A 23,551-nucleotide genomic window follows, 5' to 3' on the forward strand; every position below is an offset into this window, starting at 1 on the left:
CTTGGACTGACCAAGATCAAAGTGAACTCATGTATGAAGAGTAAGAGGGCTGAAATTAAAAAATAGCCAAATTTACAAGTGATCATTCAAAAACAGACACACTTTCAAAAGTAATTGAAATTTAATCACTTTTCATGTAAAGATAAATCTGAATACTGTTCAAAATTCGAAAAAATACTCCAGTATAATATACTGGGACTTATACTGGAGTTCCAGTATAATATATCGGTCCAGCATAATATACAGGAGATTGGAGCACCGGTGCTCCAATCTCCAGTATATTATACAGGAACTTTCCGCGTGTTAGAGTTTTATGCTGAAAGTTCATACACAGTTGCATCGATCTCCAGTATATTATGCTGAAACTTTTCATGTTGCAGCAAAATAGTGGCTATTTTTCAATGACTTTACAAACGTGGGCTATTTTTTAATGACCAATCCAAAAACTGGCTAGCCCGTGCTATTTTTACGAGTAAGAGATTACAAATCAATTCGGATGGGGATGCATTTCACGTTATTGGACTACTGATAAAACATCACAAAGAAATCAATATCAATTATAAGGGCTTCCAACAGGCCCGCATCTATTGAGTTGGCATAGCCAGTTGGTTTTAGGCCCATATGACCTTACAGCTTGAGAGTCATGAACTCCATTTGCTTTCCAGAAAAGAAAAAAAAACAGACCAATTCTTAGTGGTCTTATTTGACAGGGCCCAACAATCACTTTTACTTTCAGCCAGAATGAACTAGGAAATTATTCAGTTTATTACATACATAGCCAGTAATTGGAAGTGTTCAAGTTCATTACAACACTAACAATGAATAAACATTATAGTGACATCCAACTTTACAGTACTAGCCAATTTTAGCTTTCACAAACTCCAGCGATCTTCTAATTTACAAGGAAAACTAAGCCACTGGATTATCCTTGGGAACTATATTGGCCATGAGTGTTGGTTATCAAACTAACAACAAATTAGGACCAGTCTCCCCTGTCAATATCATTTGAACATGAAACATCGACCTCATAAACTAAACGATCGATAATAGGAAGTGTTATTCTATTTATCGACAATTAATCAATTCAAATGCTAAAACTTACACTAACATAAACAGATGATGAATCTAAGGATTATAACAGATTTAGAACATAATAGTTTCAGAACTTAACAGAGAAAGTAAATCGAAACAGATCAACAATTACACATGACAAATCTGTAAAGTGGAACAAAATTAACACATAAACAAATTGAGTTTTCATTTAAGATTCAAACAACAACAGCAGAGACAGCTGAACATACCTAAACAACAATCAAAAATTAAATAGAGGTCTGAACTGAAGATGAAGTTCAGAGTGATGAACAACATAAAACAACAGTGCCAAACCAGAGGAAGAAAAGTTTGAGACCCAAGCAAATCAACTCGAAATTAGCAGCAAACAACCACAACTTCGATTTTGAATTGTTTGAATCCAAATTCCAAAGTAACCTACCAAAAACTCTATTGTTCTTCCTTTATTTTGTTTTTCCAGAATTTCATTCTCTTTTTTTGGTTTTCTAGATCTCATATTTTTGAATTTCAAACTATTTCTTTTAGCATTTTCCAGACGTGTGTGATTGAGTGTATATCCAGCTTTGTGAAGGAGTGAGAAGTGAAGATGAGAGAGTACGAGTGAGAGTGAGAGAGACAATAAATTCTATAAATGAGAATGTGTATTGTATGTGTATCAGATGAGAGAGGATGACAGAATGAGAGTGAATGTATTGTGAATAGTCAGTGAATGCGTGAGTCTTATGTGAGAGGGAATGAACAATTTTATAACAGAATATCAGCATCTTTTCTGTTATTTCTCTTCCTTTTCAGTCATTTTTATTTCTATTTTTACCCCCTCCAGTCCCCTTTATTGCTATATGGTCCTTTTCTACCCTTTCTTTTCCTCTACTAACCTCTAGAAACTTCCTCACTATTCTAACGGATATTCCCTAGGCCCAACTCTTTTACTCATATAAAATTTGGGCCTGTCTCTGGCCCAAGATCATACCTATCTTTAACACCCAAAAACCCTCTTCATCACTTTGACAAAACATAAAACAAAAATCCCATAACTCTAATTTGTGCAAAAATTGCACGGTACACACTAATTAAACAAACTAAAATCTAATTTAATCAACTAATAACAAAATACATAGACCAAAACAAAGTACTACTAAATCAAATCTAAATCCAAGAGACAAACAACAAAGAATGAACAAATATGAAAAATAGGAATTAAACAAGAGTCGACAATTGAATAATTCAGTTTTAAAACTTATCAGTGCTAAAATCGGAAGAATAACTAAACCTAATTTCTAATTTCTAATTATCAAAAGGATAGAGAGGAACAAAGAAGAAAGGGACAAGGATTACCTAACGAGCTCAAAAGAAACGACAGAAGGAATCTCCAGACGGCTCCGACCGGTCAAACACCGGTTGACCAAAATCCGGCCACTGATAAATGACCCACCTCTTACATAAATATATAGCACTTGTCAAGAGCTTTCCATTGAAGTAAGTTTTGGCCGTAACCAAGCCGAAATGATCGAGCAATGAACAAAGGAAAGAATCGATTTTCTGATATTTCGAGATCTAAAATTCATTGATTTTGATGGGGATTTTGGGGATATTGGCAAGAGGTTTGGATGGAAGAGGAGTTGGGGAATATAGGGTGAAATTTAAGGGCTATTTGGAGACTGGCCGCCGCCATGGGCAATTTCCGGCGGTGGCGGAAGGTGGGGCGTGAAAGAGGAGGTGAGAGATGATATGAGAAGTTTGTGGGGTTCGGTCTCAAAGATAGTTTTCTGTGACTAATGATTTAGTTCTTGACCGTTTGATGGGGTTTGAGGGATGGATAAGATTTAGTCTAATCAAATTAACCTAAAACGACGTCGTTCTGTTTATAGGGGACTGAACCGATTTGGAGATGCGTTTGGGCGTGTATTTAACAAATCTGGGCCATAGTATTTGGCCCAGTTTGGTTTCAAACAAGAAAACAAACCTCAATCTTCCCGTAAAAATTGCATGGGGAATCTTATTTGGTCGCCCCCATTTAACCTATACCTATTTTTTTAAAAAAGTTTTAAATTGTACCCATTTTTTAAACAACTTCAGTCCCTTTTCTCCTCCTCCTTCTCTTCCTTCGTTTTCTTCTTCTTCTTCTTCTTCTTCTTCTTCTTCTTCTTCTTCTTCTTCTATCTTCTGCTGCTGTTAGTGCTGCTATGAAACTTCAGTTCATGGGATGATTGCCATAAATATATTTATCAGATTATTTAAAAATAAATTATAAATAATTACGCAAGTTAGTAGACAATAATTTGTGAATATTTCCACGTATGTAAGTTAGTAGACAATGATAATTATGTTCTTTTCACGTTTATTGTTTTCAAAATTTATGATTTAGATACTGTTGGCAATCTGATTATTTATCTAGTATGTTAGAAAGCTTTTTCAAAAACTTCAGCTTATATAGTGCTGAAGTTTTTACAAATGAACTAAATAATTTCAACATCTTCTGCTGAAGTTTTTGCAAAAGCTTTATGACAAAACTAATGAATCCAGGACAAAAAACTTCAGCTTTTAGTGCTAAAGTTTTTACAAATGAACTAAATAACTTCAGCATCTTCTGCTGATATTTTTGAAAAAGCTTATCCAGGATAAAAAAAAAACTTCAACTTATTTAGTGCTGAAGTTTTTATAAATGAACTAAATAACTTCAGCATCTTCTGCTGAAGTTTTTGAAAAAGCTTAATGACAAAACTAATGAATCCAAGACAAAAAAACTTCAGCTTATTTAGTGCAATTACAAACAAAAACTTCAGCAAATAGAGAACAAAACTTCAGCTACTATACTTAAGTTCAGCAATTACAAACAAAAACTTCAGCAAATAGAGAACAAAACTTCAGCTACTATGCTTAAGTTCAACAATTACAAACAAAAACTTCAGCACATTTGGTTCAGCACACTTGCTACTTCATGCCCGTCTACTAGAATGCTGAAGTTTTGCGTGATTGTCTTTGCTACTTCAGCCCCGTATGCTGAAGTTACGCGAAAAAGTGAGTACGCTTGTAATTCTTTTTGCAAAGCGGGCATAAGTTAAAACGTGACCCAAAAAACGGGTATAGATGCAAATCCCCCAATCTTCCCTATTTGTTTTGATTTTCAACATTACCCACTAAATCTAATTCTGAAACTAATTTGCAAAAATGACCCATTTAACTATTTTAACAACTACAACTAATCAATTAATTTTATAATCTAAAAGAAAATGAAACTAATTAACTTCACCTAAAATGCAAAAGGTAACAAAATGTCTTTTTTGTGATTTTATATTTTAGTGAGGCAATGCAACCTAAAATGCTATGAAATAAAGATTAGATTTTTTTGATGACTTTCATGATTTAAGATATTAAATACGCACAAAATGCAAATAAATGCAAACAAACAAATAAAAAAAATTCCTAGAAATTCTATAAAATCAAAGACAACTAGAAAATTATTTTTTGTGAATTTTTAGGAGTAAACTACGCATAGTTTTCGGGCAAAGATAAAGTGAGAAATAATGAGCAAGTTTAGCCCGTTTGATACTCCATGAGAAGCATTTTGAAAAGTTTAGACCGAACCTTGCTTCATAGGTTGCCCACATATCCTTGGCTATAAAGGAATCAGGTCAGTGTATTTCAGAAAGTTTGGTAGCTAGAATTATCGAGATACTGTGATTTCACTGTTGTCGCTATTCTTACTACTTGATGGACTCTTTATTACACCAAAATCAAAATCAAGAGAAACTAAACAAACCTATCATCTATGAGTCACAAGATTCCTATCTATAAGACTTCTAAAATTTGATCTTGAGTCTTGACTGGTTCTTCATGCAGACTCTGATCTGAATCTTGATGCTTGCTAGCTGCAGGTGCTAGTTCATTCTTCTGCGGCTTCTTCTAATCAAAAAGGGAAATGAAATGCTCGTGACTTCATTCATGTCTTAAGTAGTCTACCTCTTTTCATTCACTTTTTCATTTTTGATTCATTTCTTTTTCTTTTATTTTCTTTATTCTGGATTGAGACTTCTTCTTTTGGTCATCTTGAACCCTGTGCCTCGAGGTAAAACCTGCTCACTCACCAAAACAAGCAAACGAACGAAATTTGTTTGCCTCATTTTTCACTAGGAAAATTTCGTGAGTTATTGTAACAAATTCTAAACTGCTTCTTCATTAAAAAAAATTAAAGTATCGGAGATGGTGTATCCTGAAGAGATCATGATTTTGATTGATTTTATTTTTTTCATTTTTATTTATTTTGTGGATGGTGTTCCCTTTCTGTTAAAATGATGTCTCAATTAAGGATTAGTGTACCTTAAATTAGGAAAATACGGTCGGGAATGGTATACCCTATATTGGAAAAATATATCAGGGAGTAGTGTACCCTGCACTTAAGATCAAATCAGCTAGGGAGTGGTGTACCATATGTTGGAACACACAACTAGGGATATGTTTACCCTATACTGGTAAAAAGACTAGGGAATCATGTTTCCTATGTTTGGAATGATATTAAGGAGTGGTGTACCCTGCATTTAAGATCAAATCAACTAGAGAGTGGTGTACCCTATATTGGAAAACACAATTAAGGATTGGTGTACCTTATACTGGTAAAAATTGGGGAATGGTGTACCCTATATTTGGGATGATATATTATCAACTACACAGTGGTGTCACCTATGTTGGAAAATACAGCTAGGGATTGGTGTACCCTATATCTAAAAGAATGATATCAGGGAGTGGTGTACCCTGCATTTAAGCTCTATTGATAAAGATATCTGGGAGTGGTGTACCCTGCATTTAAGATCAATCAACTAGGGAGTGGTGTACCATATGTTAGAAAAAATACAGCTAGGGATTGGTGTACCCTATACTGGTAAGGAGACTTTGGAGTGGTGTACCCTATGTCTAGGAATGATACAAGGGAGTGGTGTACCCTGCATTTCTGCTCTATTAATATAGATATCAGGGAGTGGTGTACCCTATGCCTAAAACATCGTCAACTAGGGACTGGTATACCCGATGTTGGAAAATGTATCTAGGGATTGGTGTACCCTATACTTGTAAAGAGACTAGGGAGTGGTGTATCCTATGTTTAGGAATGATATCAGGGAGTGGTCTACCATGTGTTTCAGCTTTATAGCGAAAGATATCAGGGGGTGATGTACCTGCAATTAAGATCAATTGGTAATGATATCAGGGAGTGGTGTATCCTGCATTTAAGCTCAATCAACTAGGGAGTGGTGTAACCTATGTTGGAAAATACAGCTAGAAATTAGTGTATCCTATACTGGTAAGGAGACTAGGTAGTTGGGTACCCTATGTCTAAAACATCATCAACTAGGGAGTGGTGTGCCATATGTTGGAAAACACAAGTAGGGATTAGTGTACCCTATACTGGTAAAGAGACTAGGGAGTGGTGTACCCTATGTCTAGGAATGATATCAGGGAGTGGTGTACCCTGTGTTTCAGCTTTATCGATAAATATATCAGGGAGTGGTGTACCCTGCATTTAAGATCAATCACCTAGGGAGTGGTGTATCCTATGTTGGAAAATACAGTTAGGGATTGGTGTACTCTATATTGGTAAGGAGACTATGGAGTGGTGTACCCTATTCTAAAACATCATCAACTAGGGAGTGGTGTACCCTATGTTGGAAAAGCAACTAGGGAGTGGTGTACCCTATGTTGGAAAATGTAGCTAGGGATTGATGTACCATATACTACTATGATTTTGAATGTTTTTGTTCATATAGAGAGAAAGAGTAAAATGCGGGAAAGAATTTTGAGAAGAAATCCCTTTTGAGAGTTTTCCGTTGTAGAGTTGTTTTCAATCTCTGCATGATTCTCTTTTGGTTGCACCTTCTTCTTGCGATGTTGTTTTTTGATTGCACCTATTTTTTTTCCACAAAGAACAATTGTTAATTCGAATAGGTTCTTGGTTTTGTGGTCTTGAGTATTTCAGTCACTTGATCTTGGCCTGTTATCTTTTGATGATAATTTCAAAGCCGTTGGTTGTTTCCCGAATACCATTTGCATTTCTGGCCCCGAGAACCTTTGGTTTTTCAAACATTTGGCATGATAGTTGGTCGCGCAGGGGGACTTACCCTTTTTAACTTTATTTTGCCTTTGCCGGCACTTCAACTTTGAATTTGCTTTTTTTTTTTAAAAAAATTCCAATTTCAGAGCATCTGCCAATCATGTCCAGTCGGGGTTGACTTGATGCCTTTATCGAGGCTTGGTGCCTTTGAATGTATTCGCTCGCTTCAAACGAGAGCCCTGTTATCGGTCTTGCCATCCTTTCTTTGCCTTTATTTTGACATAAAGTTAGACTGAAAGGGATTCAAAGAAAAACAAATAATAGAATAGGGAATGAGTTTAAACAAGGGTGTCCCTTTCAGGGAATGGAAAGAAGGACTTATCTGGGAGTACATGTGGACTTCAATGAACATGACATGCCTAATCCGTGTAAATCGTCCGACCCTTAGAAACTCATCACAACCTTTGCCTCGAAACCCAGAAACTCTGCCTGGGACTATGTTGATGCCATGGCTGCAAGGATCCTCTTTTCGGTCAATAGTGCCCTTTGTAGATTTTCACCAGCTGACCTCTCTCATTTCTCTTCTCACCATCGCCTTATAGTGCCCTTTGCAGATTTTTACTAACAAGACTCTCATTTTTATTTTCTCTACTCACCATCTCCCTATAGTTTCCGCGAGAGTATGCCACTTATAGTGGTACTCGTGCTCCAGTTGTAACTCATCAGGGTAGGAGTTATGTGAGTCGCCCTGTTCATTAAGCACTTCCAGTCGGCTGCAGTATTTTGGGCACTCCTAGGCCCCAGGCTCCCTATTATGCACCGCCATTGTCTAGTGTACCTCCTGCACGGGGTGCTTTCAGCGGTCAGTCCAATCGATCTGTCGCAAGCCATCCACAACAGTCACGTCCTCCGAGTGCTTTTTTTTAGTATGGTGGCACTCGCCATATGGTGAGGGATTGCCCCAGACTTAGGAGGGGTGCACCTATAACGACTCGACCGATCGTTTTGAGATCTAGTACGTCGTTCAGTGGTTTGAGGCCCTGAGTAGCTTTACTTTAGGTATTATGACTTTCATGCATGGTTGGAATTAAATTTCGGGAAGTTCGGAGTTGATTTGGAAAGAAAATTCTCATTTCGAAAGCTTTAAGTTGGAAGAATTGACTAAAGTGTGATTTTTGAGTAACATAACCTCGGAATCGGGATTTGAAGCTTCCAACATGTTTGTATGATGATTTTGGACATGGGAATATGTCCCGATTAGGTTTTGGATGACTCGGGAATGTTTCAGCGCCTATTGTGGAAGTTGGCATTTTGGAAGAATTTCAAAAATTTGGGTTGAGGTGTATTTAAATCTTATCGATGTCCATTTGGGATTTCGAGTCTGGAATAGCTCTGTATGGTGATTCTAGTATTGAGAGCGCATCCGGAAGTGGATTTGGAGGTCCGCAGGTCATTCAAGGGTCATTTGGTGAAAATTATAAATTTAAAGGTTTTTGAGAAGTTTGGCCGGGCATGGACTTTTTGATATCGGGGTTGGATTCTGATTTTGGAAGTTGGAATAGGTCCGTAATGTTGAATATGACTTGTGTGCAAAATTTGATGTCAATCGGACGTGAGTTGATATGTTTTGGCATCGAATTGGAGTGTGATTCATGTTTTTAGCGTTGTTTGATGTGATTTGAGGCCTCGACTAAGTCCGTGATATGTTTTGAGACTTGTTGGTATGTTCGAACGGGGTCCCGATGGGCTCAAGTGAGTTTCGGGGTGGCTTCGGACCTTTTCTAGGCCAGTTTTAGCTGCTGGTTTTTTGCTACAGCAGTGTGCTACATGATCATGGGGAATTTGTCGCTATCGCGATGATTAAAATGGGAGAAATTGGCCAGTGATTCGCGACCGCGGAAGGCCTTTCGCGATCGCGTAGAGGAAAGTTCCTGCTGCACTGACCCGACTTTGGAAGCTTGTATCTTGTAATATATAAGGAATTTGGAGATTATCCAAAAATGAAAGTTGTAGCTTGTTGTGTCTACTTTGCAGAAAATTACACCATTTGGCATTTGTAGTTTTGTATAAAAAGTTATGAGTGGTACACTACAACCTATCTGGGAAGAGTTTGAAAATCGCGAAAAAGAAAGTTGTGTTACACAAGACTGATTTGGAAGCTTATATCACGTAATAGAAGGAATTAGGAGATGAGGAAAGCATGAAAGTTTTAGTCCTTGGAGTATAGTTTTCAAAACGTTAAACCATTTGCAATTTGGAGTTTTGTACAAAAGGTTATGAACATTAAACTAGAGGTTGTCTGGAAGAGCTAGACATTTGTTCTTCCCGATCACGAATTATTTCCATGATCGCAAAGGGCAAATTTTGGGCTAAGAAATGTTGTGCTTCATGATCGCGAAGCATTTTCCGTAATCACGAAGAGTAAATACCTGGGCAGAAGCTATATTTTGAGGCTTCGTCCATTTTTAACATATTTGGAGCTATGGAGCTCGGATTGAAGTAATGTTTTAGGCGATTTTCACCATATGGATTGGGGTAAGTGTTCTATATCCAAAAGTAATTATACTTTATGATTCTATTGTTATATTCATCATTTATTTCAGATTTGAATGGAAGAAATCGAGATTTTTGCAAAACTTTTCAAGAACGAAAATTTAAGATTTAGAGGTCAAGTTGTTATCGGAATTGGTATGGTTAAACTAGTATCAGAATGGGTTATTGGATTTTATGAGTTTCATTGGGTTCCAAGACATGGGCTCCACTGCTAACTTTTCGAACGGAGTTGAGAATTTTTATAAATTGTTAAATTTCAAGCATTGGAGTATATTTTTAATTAATTTGCATGTTGTTTGACTAGTTTAGCATTGAGCGGCACCAAGTTGGGGCTTTAGAGCGAAATTGTGACTGAAAAGTAGGCTTTAAGACGAGGTAAATCTCCTTTGTAATCTTGTAAGAGGGAATTAACCCAATAGGTGAAATAAATTATTATGTGCTTCTATTTGTGGGGGGATATGTACGCATGAGGTGACGAGAGTCAATACATAGCTACTAGCTACGCCTATGTCCGGGTAGTTCTAGGCTCACATCATGCCTTGTTGATATTGTTATTGATTTATGTTTATTTTTTGCCTTGAGAAGAAGCGGGGTTGAGTTTTCTTATTAAATGTTTTGAAAAGAGTTGAAATTGAGGAAAAATTGGGACCTTAAAAAAATTTCATTTGAACTTCGCATTTTGAAAAGAATGGAAGAATACTATAATAACTTAAGAAATCTATGTGTAACCGCATCGCAAGTATGATCCGCGAGCAGGGCAATTCCTTAAATTTATATTTGATCATGTCACAAGTATGATCTGCGAGCGGGGTAATTTATTCTACTATTCTCATGGGAGTGGGCTGATCACCTCGGCAGGTTAATCGATGCATCTATTGTTCGCTCCGTTCGACCCTCGGTAGTGCACAATTTACATTTATATTGGATCGAGCCGAACATCCTCGGTGGTATTTGTGTGTGATAATAGACCTGGAAGTCCTTTATTTATTGGTATAAATTCATTATTTGGTGTGATCATATGTTTAAAGGAAGGAAGTGGTTTAAGCTCTTGAATATGGTGAAGACTTGTTCAGTTATTTCTTGTTCTGAGTCTTATTGTGTATATCATGCTTAATTGAAATTTCGTATTATCATATTGTTGGCCCTTAGTAAATGTCGAAGTCGACCCTTCATCACTACTTCTTCGAGGTTAGACTGGATACTTATTGGGTATGCGTTGTTTTCATACTCATATTACACTTGCTGTACATTTTGTTGTTCAGGCACATGTATGACTAGTGGCCTTGTGGGCGCAGCAGTGTGGTTGATACGGGGACTTAGGTGCGCTGCATCTTATAAGACGAATCCGCAGCCAGCAGAGTCTCCTTCAGAGTTCTTGTATTTTCTTTTTTGTCCAAATTTTGTATTCCGGGCAGTTATTGTATTTTGTTTTACTTCCTAGTAAATGCCCATGCACCTGTGACACCGGATTTTGGGATGTTTAGGGGATATTCAGTATTGAAATTGGAAGATATCATTATTATTTTGTAAAGTTCATCTTTTACTAGTTAAATTAAAGGAAATTTATGATTTCAAAAATATTAAAAAGAGAACTAAATTAACTGTTTAGTGTTGCCTTGCCTGACAGTGGTGTCCGGCGCCATCACGACCTTTAACGAATTTTGTATCGTGACAACATGGTATCAGAGCACTAGGTTCACTTAGGTATCATAAATCATGAGCAAGTCTAGTAGAGTCTTGCGGATCGGTACGGAGACGTATGTACTTATCTTCGAGAGGCTACAGGGCTCTTAGGAGTACTTCCCTTCTTGATTCCTCATCGTGCAAATTGATCCTTTTGAGGCTTGTACATTTATTTCTTTCCTATTCAATGTTATACGACGTGAAACACTTGTTATGGATTGGGAATCGAGGAATTGTCATGGTACTACAAATATGGTGCAGGATGTTTCAACCTGCATATTTGATTGGGCTATTACCGTCGTCTTTCGGTATGTTGTCCTGTCTTTTCAGCTCAGCATCAGTATTACCTAAGGTTTTGAGATTTGGCATTAATTGTTATGACGATTCGTGCGTTGCTATCACACAGTGTTTGTGTAATGGTAGGGTGCTTGTTTAGGAATCGAGGCAGTGAATGACCTGAAAGGAGGTTTTACACAGTGCATGATTCAGAGATTAAGTATTCTATTTCGGGCGGAGGAAAGGCAATCGGACTAGGAATGTTCTGATTTGGGTTGATGGAGTAACGAGGCTTGGTATTTTCGAATGTGGTAGAGTTCTCAATTGTGATGTGGTGTCATCGTCCTTGTTGAATGCGTTAAGGTTCACCGATATTATGGCCTTCTTCAATTTGCCTTCGGGGCAGGGTATTGTGAAAATGGTTCTAAAGATGCGATTGTTAGAGATAACAGAGTGTAGAGATTTCGGAATCGAATTGGTACTTCTAGTATTGATGGCTCGAGAAAAATGATCTTCTAAGAGGTTTAGAGTTGGTAGCGGCTCATTTGTTCGGGTGTTAGAGATGGATTCTAATTTGGGGCAACAATTGGGCAACGAAAGACAAGGAAGGACATGTGGGAGGTGTTTTGCGGTGGTTGAATTGCTAGAAGATCAAGTGTGAAAAGTAGAAGTCGAGTAGTTGCTTAAAGGAGAGGGTTGAACCAAAGTGGGAGAGTGGCAGAGTAACATATGAGCTCTGTGGTAGGATGGTCACACGCCTTGAGGAAAGTCTGGAGCCATTTGGCAAATTCATGGTGGACAACGACTAGGTCCATGGATTTTTATTTAGGTGCAACATGACTTCGAGTTTGGAATGCATTTTTATACTTTTAGCTGATGCCAATGGGGAAGAAGGAATCTCGGTAGGTCTCAGGGTTATATAATTGTATCTTCAAGCTAAGTGGGAGAGCCCCAACGTCTATGATTGGACTGCGTGTTTGTCTACTTGTGTGTTTCTAGTTATCAGTGTATTGCTGGGTTATTATGATTAAGAAAAAAAATCAGTAGTAATTTGAGCAAAGGATTTGAGGAATATGTGCTATATTTGGCCTTATCGGTTCATGTTTAGGTTTTAGGAAGACTAAGAGTTTATGCTTCGTGTGGATGTGATATATAAGGAAAGGAATTCAGTCGGTTACTTTTTGGAGAGGGTGTTCATGTGCTAGCAGGGCCTTGGAGTGTGACTATATTCGGGAACAAGTTAGAGTGCATGACTCTCAACAATGGACCTAGTAGGTTCAAAATTAAAGCTCAGTGCCTAAGGATTTCGAGTCCGTGGTATGGTTAAGTATCGAACCTTTGCAGCGGATTATAAAAAGGGCTTGGAGTGTTCTATGTTATCTTCGGTCTATGGTGTAGCATTGGAGGAATGGGAGAAAATAACTTCGAAATTCATAGAGGAATTATCAGAATGGGTATACCAGTTGAAGATGCGATTGTGCGCACAAGGAGGGTATGAGATGATTTGTGGGTTTTGAGACAATGTGGTCTCGTGAAATAGGATCACCAGGATGAGTGCGGATTGATTTTGTTATATTTTGAATTGAGCCATTGTTATTTCTAAGGAAAGTTCAGAGTTAATTAGAAGAAGTTGGTTCGATAGCAATAGTTGAATGGACATGGTGGTGGCAATGATCAGTTCCTTCAGCATGTTAAGTTATGCAGGTGATTGGTGGCGGTACGTGCGAGGCTTGGCGATCGCTGTAATTTGATTTATTTAGAGATATTCAATTATAATGATCTGAATAGTGTAGTCGGACCCCGGAAGAGTTATGGTAGCTTAGACCCCTACTTGAGGATTGTGTTTTCTGGAGTTATGAGAATTCAGTCGCGTGTTGCAATGGTTCTCCTGAAATGAGTTAAGTGAAAGGTTTCTATATGATGAAGTGTGTATCCCATTAGTGGTTCAGGAGTTATGATGGAATTCTTGTGATCTCACGAATTGGTAGGATAGGTTCAGTGAGTGGCATGAAATTTGAAAGTTGAGGATCGAGGTTGCAGTTTGGTATTGATAAGAATGTCACGAACTCGGATGATCAGGAAATGATTCAGATGTTTAGAGTAAGCTGGTATTGTCTTTAGCTTCACCTGAGGTTGGTGTCATGTGTAAGAGGTTTTGTGTACTGATTTTCAGATCCTTGATTCACTTTACAGCATTAGTATGGCTGGTAGTATAGATGTGCAGACTTGTTACCTAGTGCGGAAGGTCGTGGGAGCGTGACCACGGGAAGATTATATAAGTGTGACATGTAGTCACTTGATTGATCGAAGATTAGAACCAAATATAGATATTGTGGTAATATCATTCATGTGATAATTTATGCTTGAAGGGCGCTCGGTTCATTTGGTTGTGGACTGTGGAAGTTTGTTCCAGATCGACGATTGTTCTTGTGTCTTATGGGAAAAAGGGTTATTGCAGATCCTTGAAAGGTTACTGGCCTAGTGTGATACGATCATAATCGGCTTGAGGTCTGTGGATGGATCTAAATGTGAACATGGGCTCTCTATCAGGCCGGATATATTCATTTCAGCATAACGCTCCTTATGGAGGAGTATTCGGATGTTGGATGTTGTTTTGTCATCGGATATTTCAAGTAATACTATATTATGTCGTGTGAGTTGTGAAACGGCTTGATAAATTTCATATGTGTTGTGGTTCCGCGTAGTGATGGTATTATGTAAGCAGGATATCTCTCGAGATTCAGATCATATATCACACCTTAGTTGTGCTTGGGTTTTGTAGCATATGGCTATCTATCTCCCCAGGGATGGTATTATGCACTTGGCGTGATTGTGGCCGATATTCAAGTATTTTGTAGTAATGAGAATTCTAGATCGGTAAGTATCTCCTTATATAGATTTTATGTGTGGATCGGGTTGCACGCCGCAACAGTGTGATATTGAGTACAATCCCCTATATCTATCCTTATGTGTTTTGTTTCCCATTCTTTGAGGAAGGTTCGTAACAACTTTTCGGTTGTCGAATTAGTTATGTGGGTTGAGTAAGCTTTTCCAGAGTTCGTTTTCCTTATGTATCACATTCGAGTTGGTAGTTTGTTGGCAAATTTTGGCATCATATGAGACTCTTGGTCGTGTCTGAGGTGGTTTATTGCATGAGCAGCTCGCACTGGGTGAGACGAGATTTTTGGATCCGGGATCAGTCGATCAGATTTATATGAAACATATTAAAGAGAAATATCATTATCTGGTTCATAATGGGGTAATGGTTCTTGTCAGGAAGAGAGACTCAATGATTTGTTGACTCGGCATTCGGTTATGAAATTTCTACACATCTCTTCCATTGTGGCAGCATTGCAAGAGTTGGAACAGAACATATGTGTGTCATGAGGTGTGTTGTGGGCATCAAATTCATGGAATTTTGGCTATTATTATCAGAGGATATTATTATAGTCATATGAAATATGCAGTGCATGGTGTGAATTCAGAAAAAAGTATGCAATCATGTTTTGGTATGATGTGTAGTGACTAATACGGTATTCATATGTTGAAACCAGGCCCGATGGAGAGTTCTGGATGTTGGAATTTGGCTCTAAGGCTTATTTGACTAAATAAAAAGGAGAATCTTTAGATCGACTTGAGCTAATGTGCTCAGTTGGGTTGTGGTAGCATGGGTAGGTGCACGAGATAATAAACAGTGATTTTGGACAACTCCGGAGTAGTTCTTGGCACGTTCAATGACGGATATATGTTTAAGTGGGAGAGAATGTCACGACCCGACCGGTCATTTTGAGCTCTAGTGCATTGTCCAATGGTTTGAGGCCCTGAGTAGCTTCACTTCAGGTATTATGACTTACATACATGCTCTAAATTGAATTTCGGGAAGTCCGGAGTAGATTTGGAAAGAAAATTCTCACTTTGGAAGCCTTAAGTTGGAAGAATTAACTAAACTGTGAATTTTAAGTAAACGACCTCGGAATCAGGATTTGAAGGTTCCAACAGGTTCGTATGATGATTTTCTACTTGGGCATATGTCCGGATTGGGTTTTGGATGACTCGGGAACATTTCGGCGCCTATTGTGGAAGTTGGCATTTTGGAAGAATTTCATGAATTTGGGTTGAGGTGTATTTCAATCTTATCGATGTCCGTTTGGGATTCTGAGTGTAGGAATAGCTCCGTATGGTGATTCTGGTATTGGGAGCGCATCCAGAAGTGGATTTCGAGGTCCATAGGTCATTTCAGGTCATTTGGCGAAAGTTATAAATTTGAAGGTTTTTGAGAAGTTTGACCGGGCGTGGACTTTTTGATATCAGGGTCGGATTTCGATTCTAGAAGTTGGAGTAGGTCCGTAATGTCGAATGTGACTTGTGTGAAAAATTTGATGTCAATCGGACGTGACTTGATAGGTTTCAACATCGAATGTAGAAATTGAAATTTCTTAGTTTCATTATACTCGAATTGGGGTGTAATTCATGTTTTTAGCATTGTTTGATGTGATTTGAGGCCTCGACTAAGTTTGTGATATGTTTTGAGAATTGTGGGTATGTTCGGACGGGGTCCCATGGGGCTTAGGTGAGTTTCGGGATGGTTTCAGACCATTTCTAGGCCATTTTAGCTACTGGTTTTTGGCTACAGCAGTGTTCTACGTGATCGCAGGGAATTGGTCGCTATTGCGATGAGTAAAATGGGAGAAAATGGCCAGTGATTCGTGATCGCGGAAGGTTTTTCGCGATCACGTAGAGGAAAGTTTCTGCTGCACTGACCCAACTTTGGAAGCTTGTATCTTCCAATCTATAAGGAATTTGGAGATGATCTAAAAATGAAAGTTGTAGCTATTTGTATGTAGTTTTCAGAAAAAATAAACCATTTGGCATTTTTAGTTGTGTACAAAAAGTTATGAGAGGTACACTACAGCCTATCCAGGAAGAGTTTGGAAATCGCGAAGAAAATATTTGTGTTGCACATGGCTGATTTTGGAAGCTTATATATCTTAATCTATAAGGAACTTGGAGATGAGCGAAACCTAAAAGTTGTAGTCCTTGGAGTCTAGTTTTCAAAAAGTTAAACCATTTATAATTTGGAGTTTTTACAAAAGGTTATGACCATTATACTAGAGGTGTCTGGAAGAGCTGGGCATTTGTTCTTCGCAATGGCGAAGCATTTTGCGCGATCGCGAAGGGCAAATTTTGGGCTGATAAATGCTGTGCTTTACGATCGCAATACATTTTCAGCGATTGCGAAGAGTAAATACCTGGGCAGAAGCTATATTTCGAGGTTTCAACCATTTTTAACATATTTGGAGCTTTGGAGCTATAATTGAAGCAATGTTTTAGGCGATTTTCACCATATGGATTGGGGTAAGTGTTTTATATATGAAAGTAATTATACTTCATGATTCTATGGTTATATTCTTCATTTATTTTGGATTTGAATGGAAGAATTCGAGATTTTTGCAAAACGTTTCAAGAACAAAAATCTAAGATTTGGATGTCAAGTTATTATCGAAATTTGATAAAATTGGTATGGTTGAACTCGTAGCAGAATGGGTTGTCATATTTTGTGAGTTTCATCGGGTTCCGAGACGTGGTCCCCACTGCCAACTTTTCGAGTGGAGTTGATAATTTTTATAAATTGTTAAATTTCATGCATTGGAGTATATTTTAAATTAATTTGCATGTTGTTTGACTAGTTTCGGATTGAACGGCACCAAGTTGGTGCTTTAGAGTGAAATTGTGACCGTAAAGTGGGCTTTAAGATGAGGTAAGTCTCCTTTCTAACCTTGTAAGAGGGAATTAACCCCATAGGTGAACTAAATTATTATGTGCTTATATTTCTGGGGGCTACGTCACTAGGTGACGAGAGTCCATACATAGCTACTAGCTATGCCTATGTACGGGTAGTTCTAGGCTTACATCATTCCTTGTTGATATTGTTATTGATTTATATTTATTATTTGCCTTGAGAAGGAGCGGGATTGAGTTTGCTTATTAAATATTTTGAAAGGAGTTAAAATTGAGGAAAATTGGGATCTTAAAAGTTTTTATTTGAACTTCGCATTTTGAAAAAAATGGAAGAATACTATAATAACTTAAGAAATCTATGTGTAACCGCATCGCAAGTATGATCTGTGAGTGGGGTAATTCCTTAAATTTATATTTGACCGCGTCGCGAGTATGATCTGCGAGCAGGGTAATTCATTCTACTATTCTCATGGGAGGGGGATGATCGCCTCGGTAGGTTAATAGATGCATCTATGGTTCACATTGTTCGACCCTCGATAGTGCACAGTTTACATTTATGTTGGATCGGGCCGAACTTCCTCGGTGGTATTTGTATGTGATAATAGAACTGGAAGTCCTTTATTTATTGGTATAAATTCATTGTTTGGTGTGATCATATGTTTTAAAGGAAGGAAGTGGTTTAAGCTCTTGAATATGGTGAAGACTTGTTCAGTTATTTCTTGTTTTGAGTCTTATAGTTATATATCATGCTTAATTGGAATTTCGTATTATCATATTGTTGGCCCTTAGTAAGTGTCAAAGTCGACCCCTCATCACTACTTCTTTGAGGTTAGACTGGATACTTACTGGGTACGCATTGTTTTCGTACTCATATTACACTTGCTGTACATTTTGTTGTTCAGACACATGTATGACTAGTGGCCTTGTGGGTGCAACAACGTGGTTGATACGGGGACTTAGGTGCGTTACATCTTATAAGACGAATCTGCAGCCAACAGAGTCTCCTTCAGAGTTCTTGTATTTTTTTTCTGTCCAAATTTTGTATTCTGAATAGTTATTGTATTTTGTTTTACTTCCTAGTAAATGCTCATGAACTTGTGACACTGGATTTTGGGATGATTAGGGGATATTCAGTATTGAAATTGGAAAACATCATTATTATTTTTTAAAGTTCAATTTTTACTAATTAAATTGAAGGAAATTTATGATTTCAAAATATTAAAAAGAGAATTAAATTAACTATTTAGTGTTGGCTTGCTTGACAGTGGTGTCCGGCGCCATCATGACCTTTAACAGATTTTGGGTCGTGACAGCACCTCCACAGACTATTCAGGCTCCGCGTGCTCAACCAGGTCCTCAGGCTATGGTTACAGCACCAGCTACCACTCCACTTGCATAGCCAGCTTGAGTGGAGGTCGGGCAGGTAGAGGTCGCCCTAGAGGGGGAGGCCATGCCAGATAATATGCTCGTCCTACTCAGACGAAAATAGTTGCATTCGACTCTATCATCACAAGTATTGTTTCGGTCTATCATAGAGTTACATCAGTCTTGTTTGATCCAGGCTCCACTTATTCATATGTGTCATCTTATTTTGCTCCGTATTTTGGGTATATCCAGTGATTCTTTGAGTTCTCCTATCTATGTGTCTACACCTGTGGGAGACTCTATTGCTATTGACTGTGTGTATCGGTTATGTTTGGTTGGTCTTACTGTTATTGAGACCAGAGCCGATCTATTATTGCTCAGTATGGTAGACTTTGATATTGTTTTGGGGATGGACTGGTTGTTTCCCTATTATGCTATTCTTGATTGTCACGCCAAGACCGCGATGCTAGCTATGCCAGGATTACCATGGTTAGAGTGGAGAGACAACTTATATTATACTCCTAGCAGAGTTATTTCATTTCTAAAGCTCAGCGGATGATTAAGAAGGGGTGTGATGTGTATCTAGCTTATGTGAGAGATATCAGTGTTGATACTCCTATCATGGAGTCAGTTACGGTAGTGAAGGATTATCCAGATATATTTCCAGTAGATCTTCCGAGCATGTTGCCCGACAGGGATATCGACTTTGGTATTAATTTGTTATCGGGAACTCGTCCCACCTCCATTCCTCCATTATGTATGGCTCCGCCTGAGTTGAAGGAGTTAAAGGAGCAGTTACAAGAATTGCTTGATAAGGGCTTCATTCGTCCCAATTTGTCGCTTTAGGGTGCTCTAGTCTTGTTTGTGAAGGTGAAGGATGGTTCTATGCGCAAGTGTATTGACTATCGCTAAGTTGAACAAAGTGACAGTGAAGAACAAGTATCCATTGCCACGTATATATGACATATTTGATCAGTTACATAGTAGAGGACATCTCGCGTTTTTCGTACTTGAAGTTTCATCTTCAGTTAATTGACATACACTTGGGGATGAGATTATCTTGAGGTTAACATATTTATGTTATTTATAACAAGCAATAAGTAAGTGTCATACAGGAAAGGGTACACGAATTAAAGAAAATGAGTTTCGTTAAAGGTTGTCGAATTTGGATAAAATACGGTCCGGGCTATAATACTTGATACTTATAGACTAGTACCATACAAGGTACCATATGCCCGTGATAATATGATGTATAAAATATATTAAAAATAAGTAAAATTTTAAGTAATTTGAGATAATCCTTAATTATGTGGTAATTGGTTAATTATCGGGTAGCAAGATATTACCTAATTAATAATTAAACTATGAGACTACACAACCCAAAATGTGGCAATTAGTTAAAGAAATGACTAAGAGTCATTCTTTATTAGGTGGCTAATTCTTACAACAACACTTATTCTTACTAGGTGGCATAACATGTTAATTATACCTTTACTTAATTTTAAACATTTTTCATATCAAGACACCACAATTAAGAAATGGGGAACATTAGCTACCCTAAAAACTTTCAACAAGTTTCATTCAAAAATACTCCAGTCAGATCCTAAGCGTTATATTAAGCAACATGAATTCTCGCAACCAAAAGGGATCCAACAAGAATTATTAGCAACGTAAAATTTTGCAGTTCTAAAAGAGTACGGCGCAACCTTTTCCTAAAAATATCATATGGATTTTTTCCTACTCCGGATATATTAAGACTAAGCTCTTCTTTCATTTTGCATGATCTCGTAATTACACGAGTTTGATAACGAGGCTTAAAGAAAAATTCATATCATTGAATTTACGTATATTTTGCTAGTCTTGCAAGTTACATATATTTTCTAGTTCTGTAAATTAATACCATGTACTTTTGGAGATCCCCCTTTACAAGCATGAACCTCTACTGGAACAAAAGCATGAAGGCAGCTTTCTGATTGATGTCATTTTGTTGTTCTTAAACACTAGAAGAACACTTACCTTATTGTCTCTAATTTTGTTACGCCTACAGATTTTTGTATCATTGTTATGGTACCAGCCATCCTTCATTTAACCAAACGATGAGTATTTTATAAATTGAGTATTTTCTTCTTCCAGTTAAGAGAGAAGAGAGTTTATGTATGCAGTATTAAAATATTTTCATTACCATCGAGCTATAATCGGTGGGCAGGTCCCTATTGGCAACCTCTGATCAGATGGTAAGTTATATACCAAGCCTACTGTGGCAGAGTGCCTATGAGCGAGCCTAGTTGGTTGAGATACAAAGCCTAGTATGGCTGAGCGCCTATGAGCGAGCCTACTACGACAGAGCTATATATATATATCGAGCCTTATAGGGCCAGACAACTATTTTACTTACTATATTGAGAGAGTTGAGTCAGTATCAGCAGGTAAGCATACCTTCAGATTATCTTTGACTTTCAGCTACTTGCAGTTATTATATTATCAACTCAGTTTCAGCTTTCAGTATATTGCTTTACACACTCGGTTCATTATTTCGTACTAACATCCCTTTCTGGGGCGCTGCATTTCATGCGTGCAGGTTCAGACAGACAGACGAGTTGACCTCCTCAGTAGGTGTTTGCCCGAGTTCAGCTTTATCGGTAAGCTCCCCGTCCTTCAGAGTTTGCCGGGTCTAGAAGTTTGGTGTACATTTTGTGCATATATGTATATAAGTTAGGGGTAGGTCGGGGCCTTGTTCTGATCACAGTACATCTATCAGTAGAGGCTTGTAGACATCTCCTATCAGTTAGTGCAGTGTGTTAGGCTTGTAGGCTCTGTACGTATATTTTGTTGGCTTATCAATTGTAGTAATTATGACGGCTTTGCCGGCCTAGCTTTACATTGACATTTAGTCAGCGTTAGTCAATATTCAATTTTATATTTTGCATCGCGCATTACCTTGTAATGTGGCCCATGGCCAAAGTATGACCTTACATGTTCAGAGTCTCTTAGTCGCAAGTGATACGCAAGGATAGGTGAGCCACTGGGTACCGGTCTCGCCTCCGGGCTCAGGGAGTCTACAAGTCGTGTCTAGTAAGGTCTTAATTATAGATGTGTGGTGCACCATATTATATAAGCAAGGGACTACGAGACATTTAGGAGTTCATTACCCTTCTTTCAAATCTAAATCGTGTTGTAGCACTAAGTTATATGAAATTTGAGTTAAACTTACGTGTTGACGTTTGCATGCACAGATGATGGTAACTAGGAAGACTACGGCTAGCTAGAGGAGAGAAACAGCAGTAGGTGAGGGGACTAGCAGGGTACCCCCAGCAGATGGGGCCCTATCGGAGTCGCAGGGAAAGACCCCTACCCAGCAATTACCGGCTCCTCCGCCACCTGAGGAGATTCCTAGGGAGACCGCACATCTAGTTCCCCCTCCGCTTCCATCAGATCAGGACTTGAGTAGCGCGGTGCATTTGTTGGCACAGTTGGTAGCTACCCAGCAACAAGCTAGGGCATCTGCTAGTGTACCTTCTGAGGGATCTGGGAGTTCAAGGGTCTGAGAGTTTATTGCTTTGAATCCCCTAGAGTTCACGGGGACAGATCAGAGAGAGGACCCGCAGGATTTCATAGATCAGCTTCACAGGATCTTTCAGGTTATATATGCCAGGAAGAAAGAGGCAGTTGACCTAGCAGCTTTTTGACTCTGAGATATATCCATACTTTGGTACGAGGGATGGAAAAGGTCCAGGGGACGTGATGCACCTCCAGCTATTTGGGAGAATTTTTCAGATGCCTTTCTTGACTAGTACTTACCGCGGGAGATCTGATAGGCCCGAGTCGATCAGTTTCTAGCCCTCAAGCATTGCAATATGAGTGTTCGAGAGTATAGTCTCCGTTTTGACTCATTGGCCAGATATGCACCATCTATAGTTGCTACTATGCGGGAAAGGATCCACAGGTTTATAGCAGGGTTGGCCCCAGAGTTGACCGAGGCATGTACCTTCCGCTGCATTACATGATAGTATGGATATCTCCCGAATTTAGGCATTTGCCCATAATATAGAAAGGGTTAGGCGTCGGCAATAGGGTATGGAGAGGACTGAGCCAGGGCAGCGGAAGAGGATGAGACTTGCCAGGTCTCAGGAGCAGTCATAGGGTAGTTACAGGCCCCAGTACATCGAATGGCCACCTAGACCTACGCCACCTCAGCTACAGGGTTACAGTTATGACCGCTATACTTAGTCAAACTAGGTGAAAGCTCTCAGGCATCAGGTTTGCAGCGGCAACGAGGTTCGGGGAATACATGGCCATTACCGCTGCGGTGTACCATCTGCGGTAGGGGACACTTGGGCCAATGCCGAGCCGGTTCCGATGCTTGTTATACACGTGGACGTCTAGGGCATATGGTGTGAGATTGCCCAAATAGAAATTTTGGGGGTATGGCGCAACTAACGAATTCAAAAACAAGATCAGCTATCTCCGTACATCTTTCAGGGCGCAAATCTTAGTCTTCGGCTGGTAGAGATCGAGGCAGAGGTAGAGGGTCTAGTTCAGGTGGTAACCGGGATCGTATCTATGTGCTAACAGATCGACAAGACCAAGAATCCTCACCAGACTTTGTGACAGGTATGTTGACCATTTGTTCTCACAATGTTTATGCCTTGATAGACCCATGATCTACTTTATCATGTATTACCCCATTTGTCGCAAGGAAATTTGGTATAGTGCCTGAAATACTAAGTGATCCTTTGGCGGTATCTACACCGGTCGGAGAATCGATTATCGCTAGACGGGTTTACCGAGGTTGTACGGTGATAGTTTGTGGTCGTCAGACCTCAG

The 23,551-nt window shown here is 38.7% G+C and overlaps 1 long non-coding RNA gene across 1 annotated transcript; it reads right to left on the bottom strand.

Annotated features, from left to right (window-relative positions):
* Window positions 1–742: 742 nt before the first annotated feature.
* On the bottom strand, window positions 743–2,861 carry LOC104210460 (uncharacterized). Its single transcript, XR_706897.2, has 2 exons — window positions 2,407–2,861; window positions 743–992 (listed from the first exon to the last, which is right to left on the bottom strand). It is a non-coding gene; the product is annotated as an uncharacterized lncRNA (long non-coding RNA).
* Window positions 2,862–23,551: the final 20,690 nt, after the last annotated feature.

Source organism: Nicotiana sylvestris, chromosome 10 (assembly GCF_000393655.2).
Source record: "Nicotiana sylvestris chromosome 10, ASM39365v2, whole genome shotgun sequence".
Classification (NCBI taxonomy): Eukaryota; Viridiplantae; Streptophyta; class Magnoliopsida; order Solanales; family Solanaceae; genus Nicotiana; species Nicotiana sylvestris.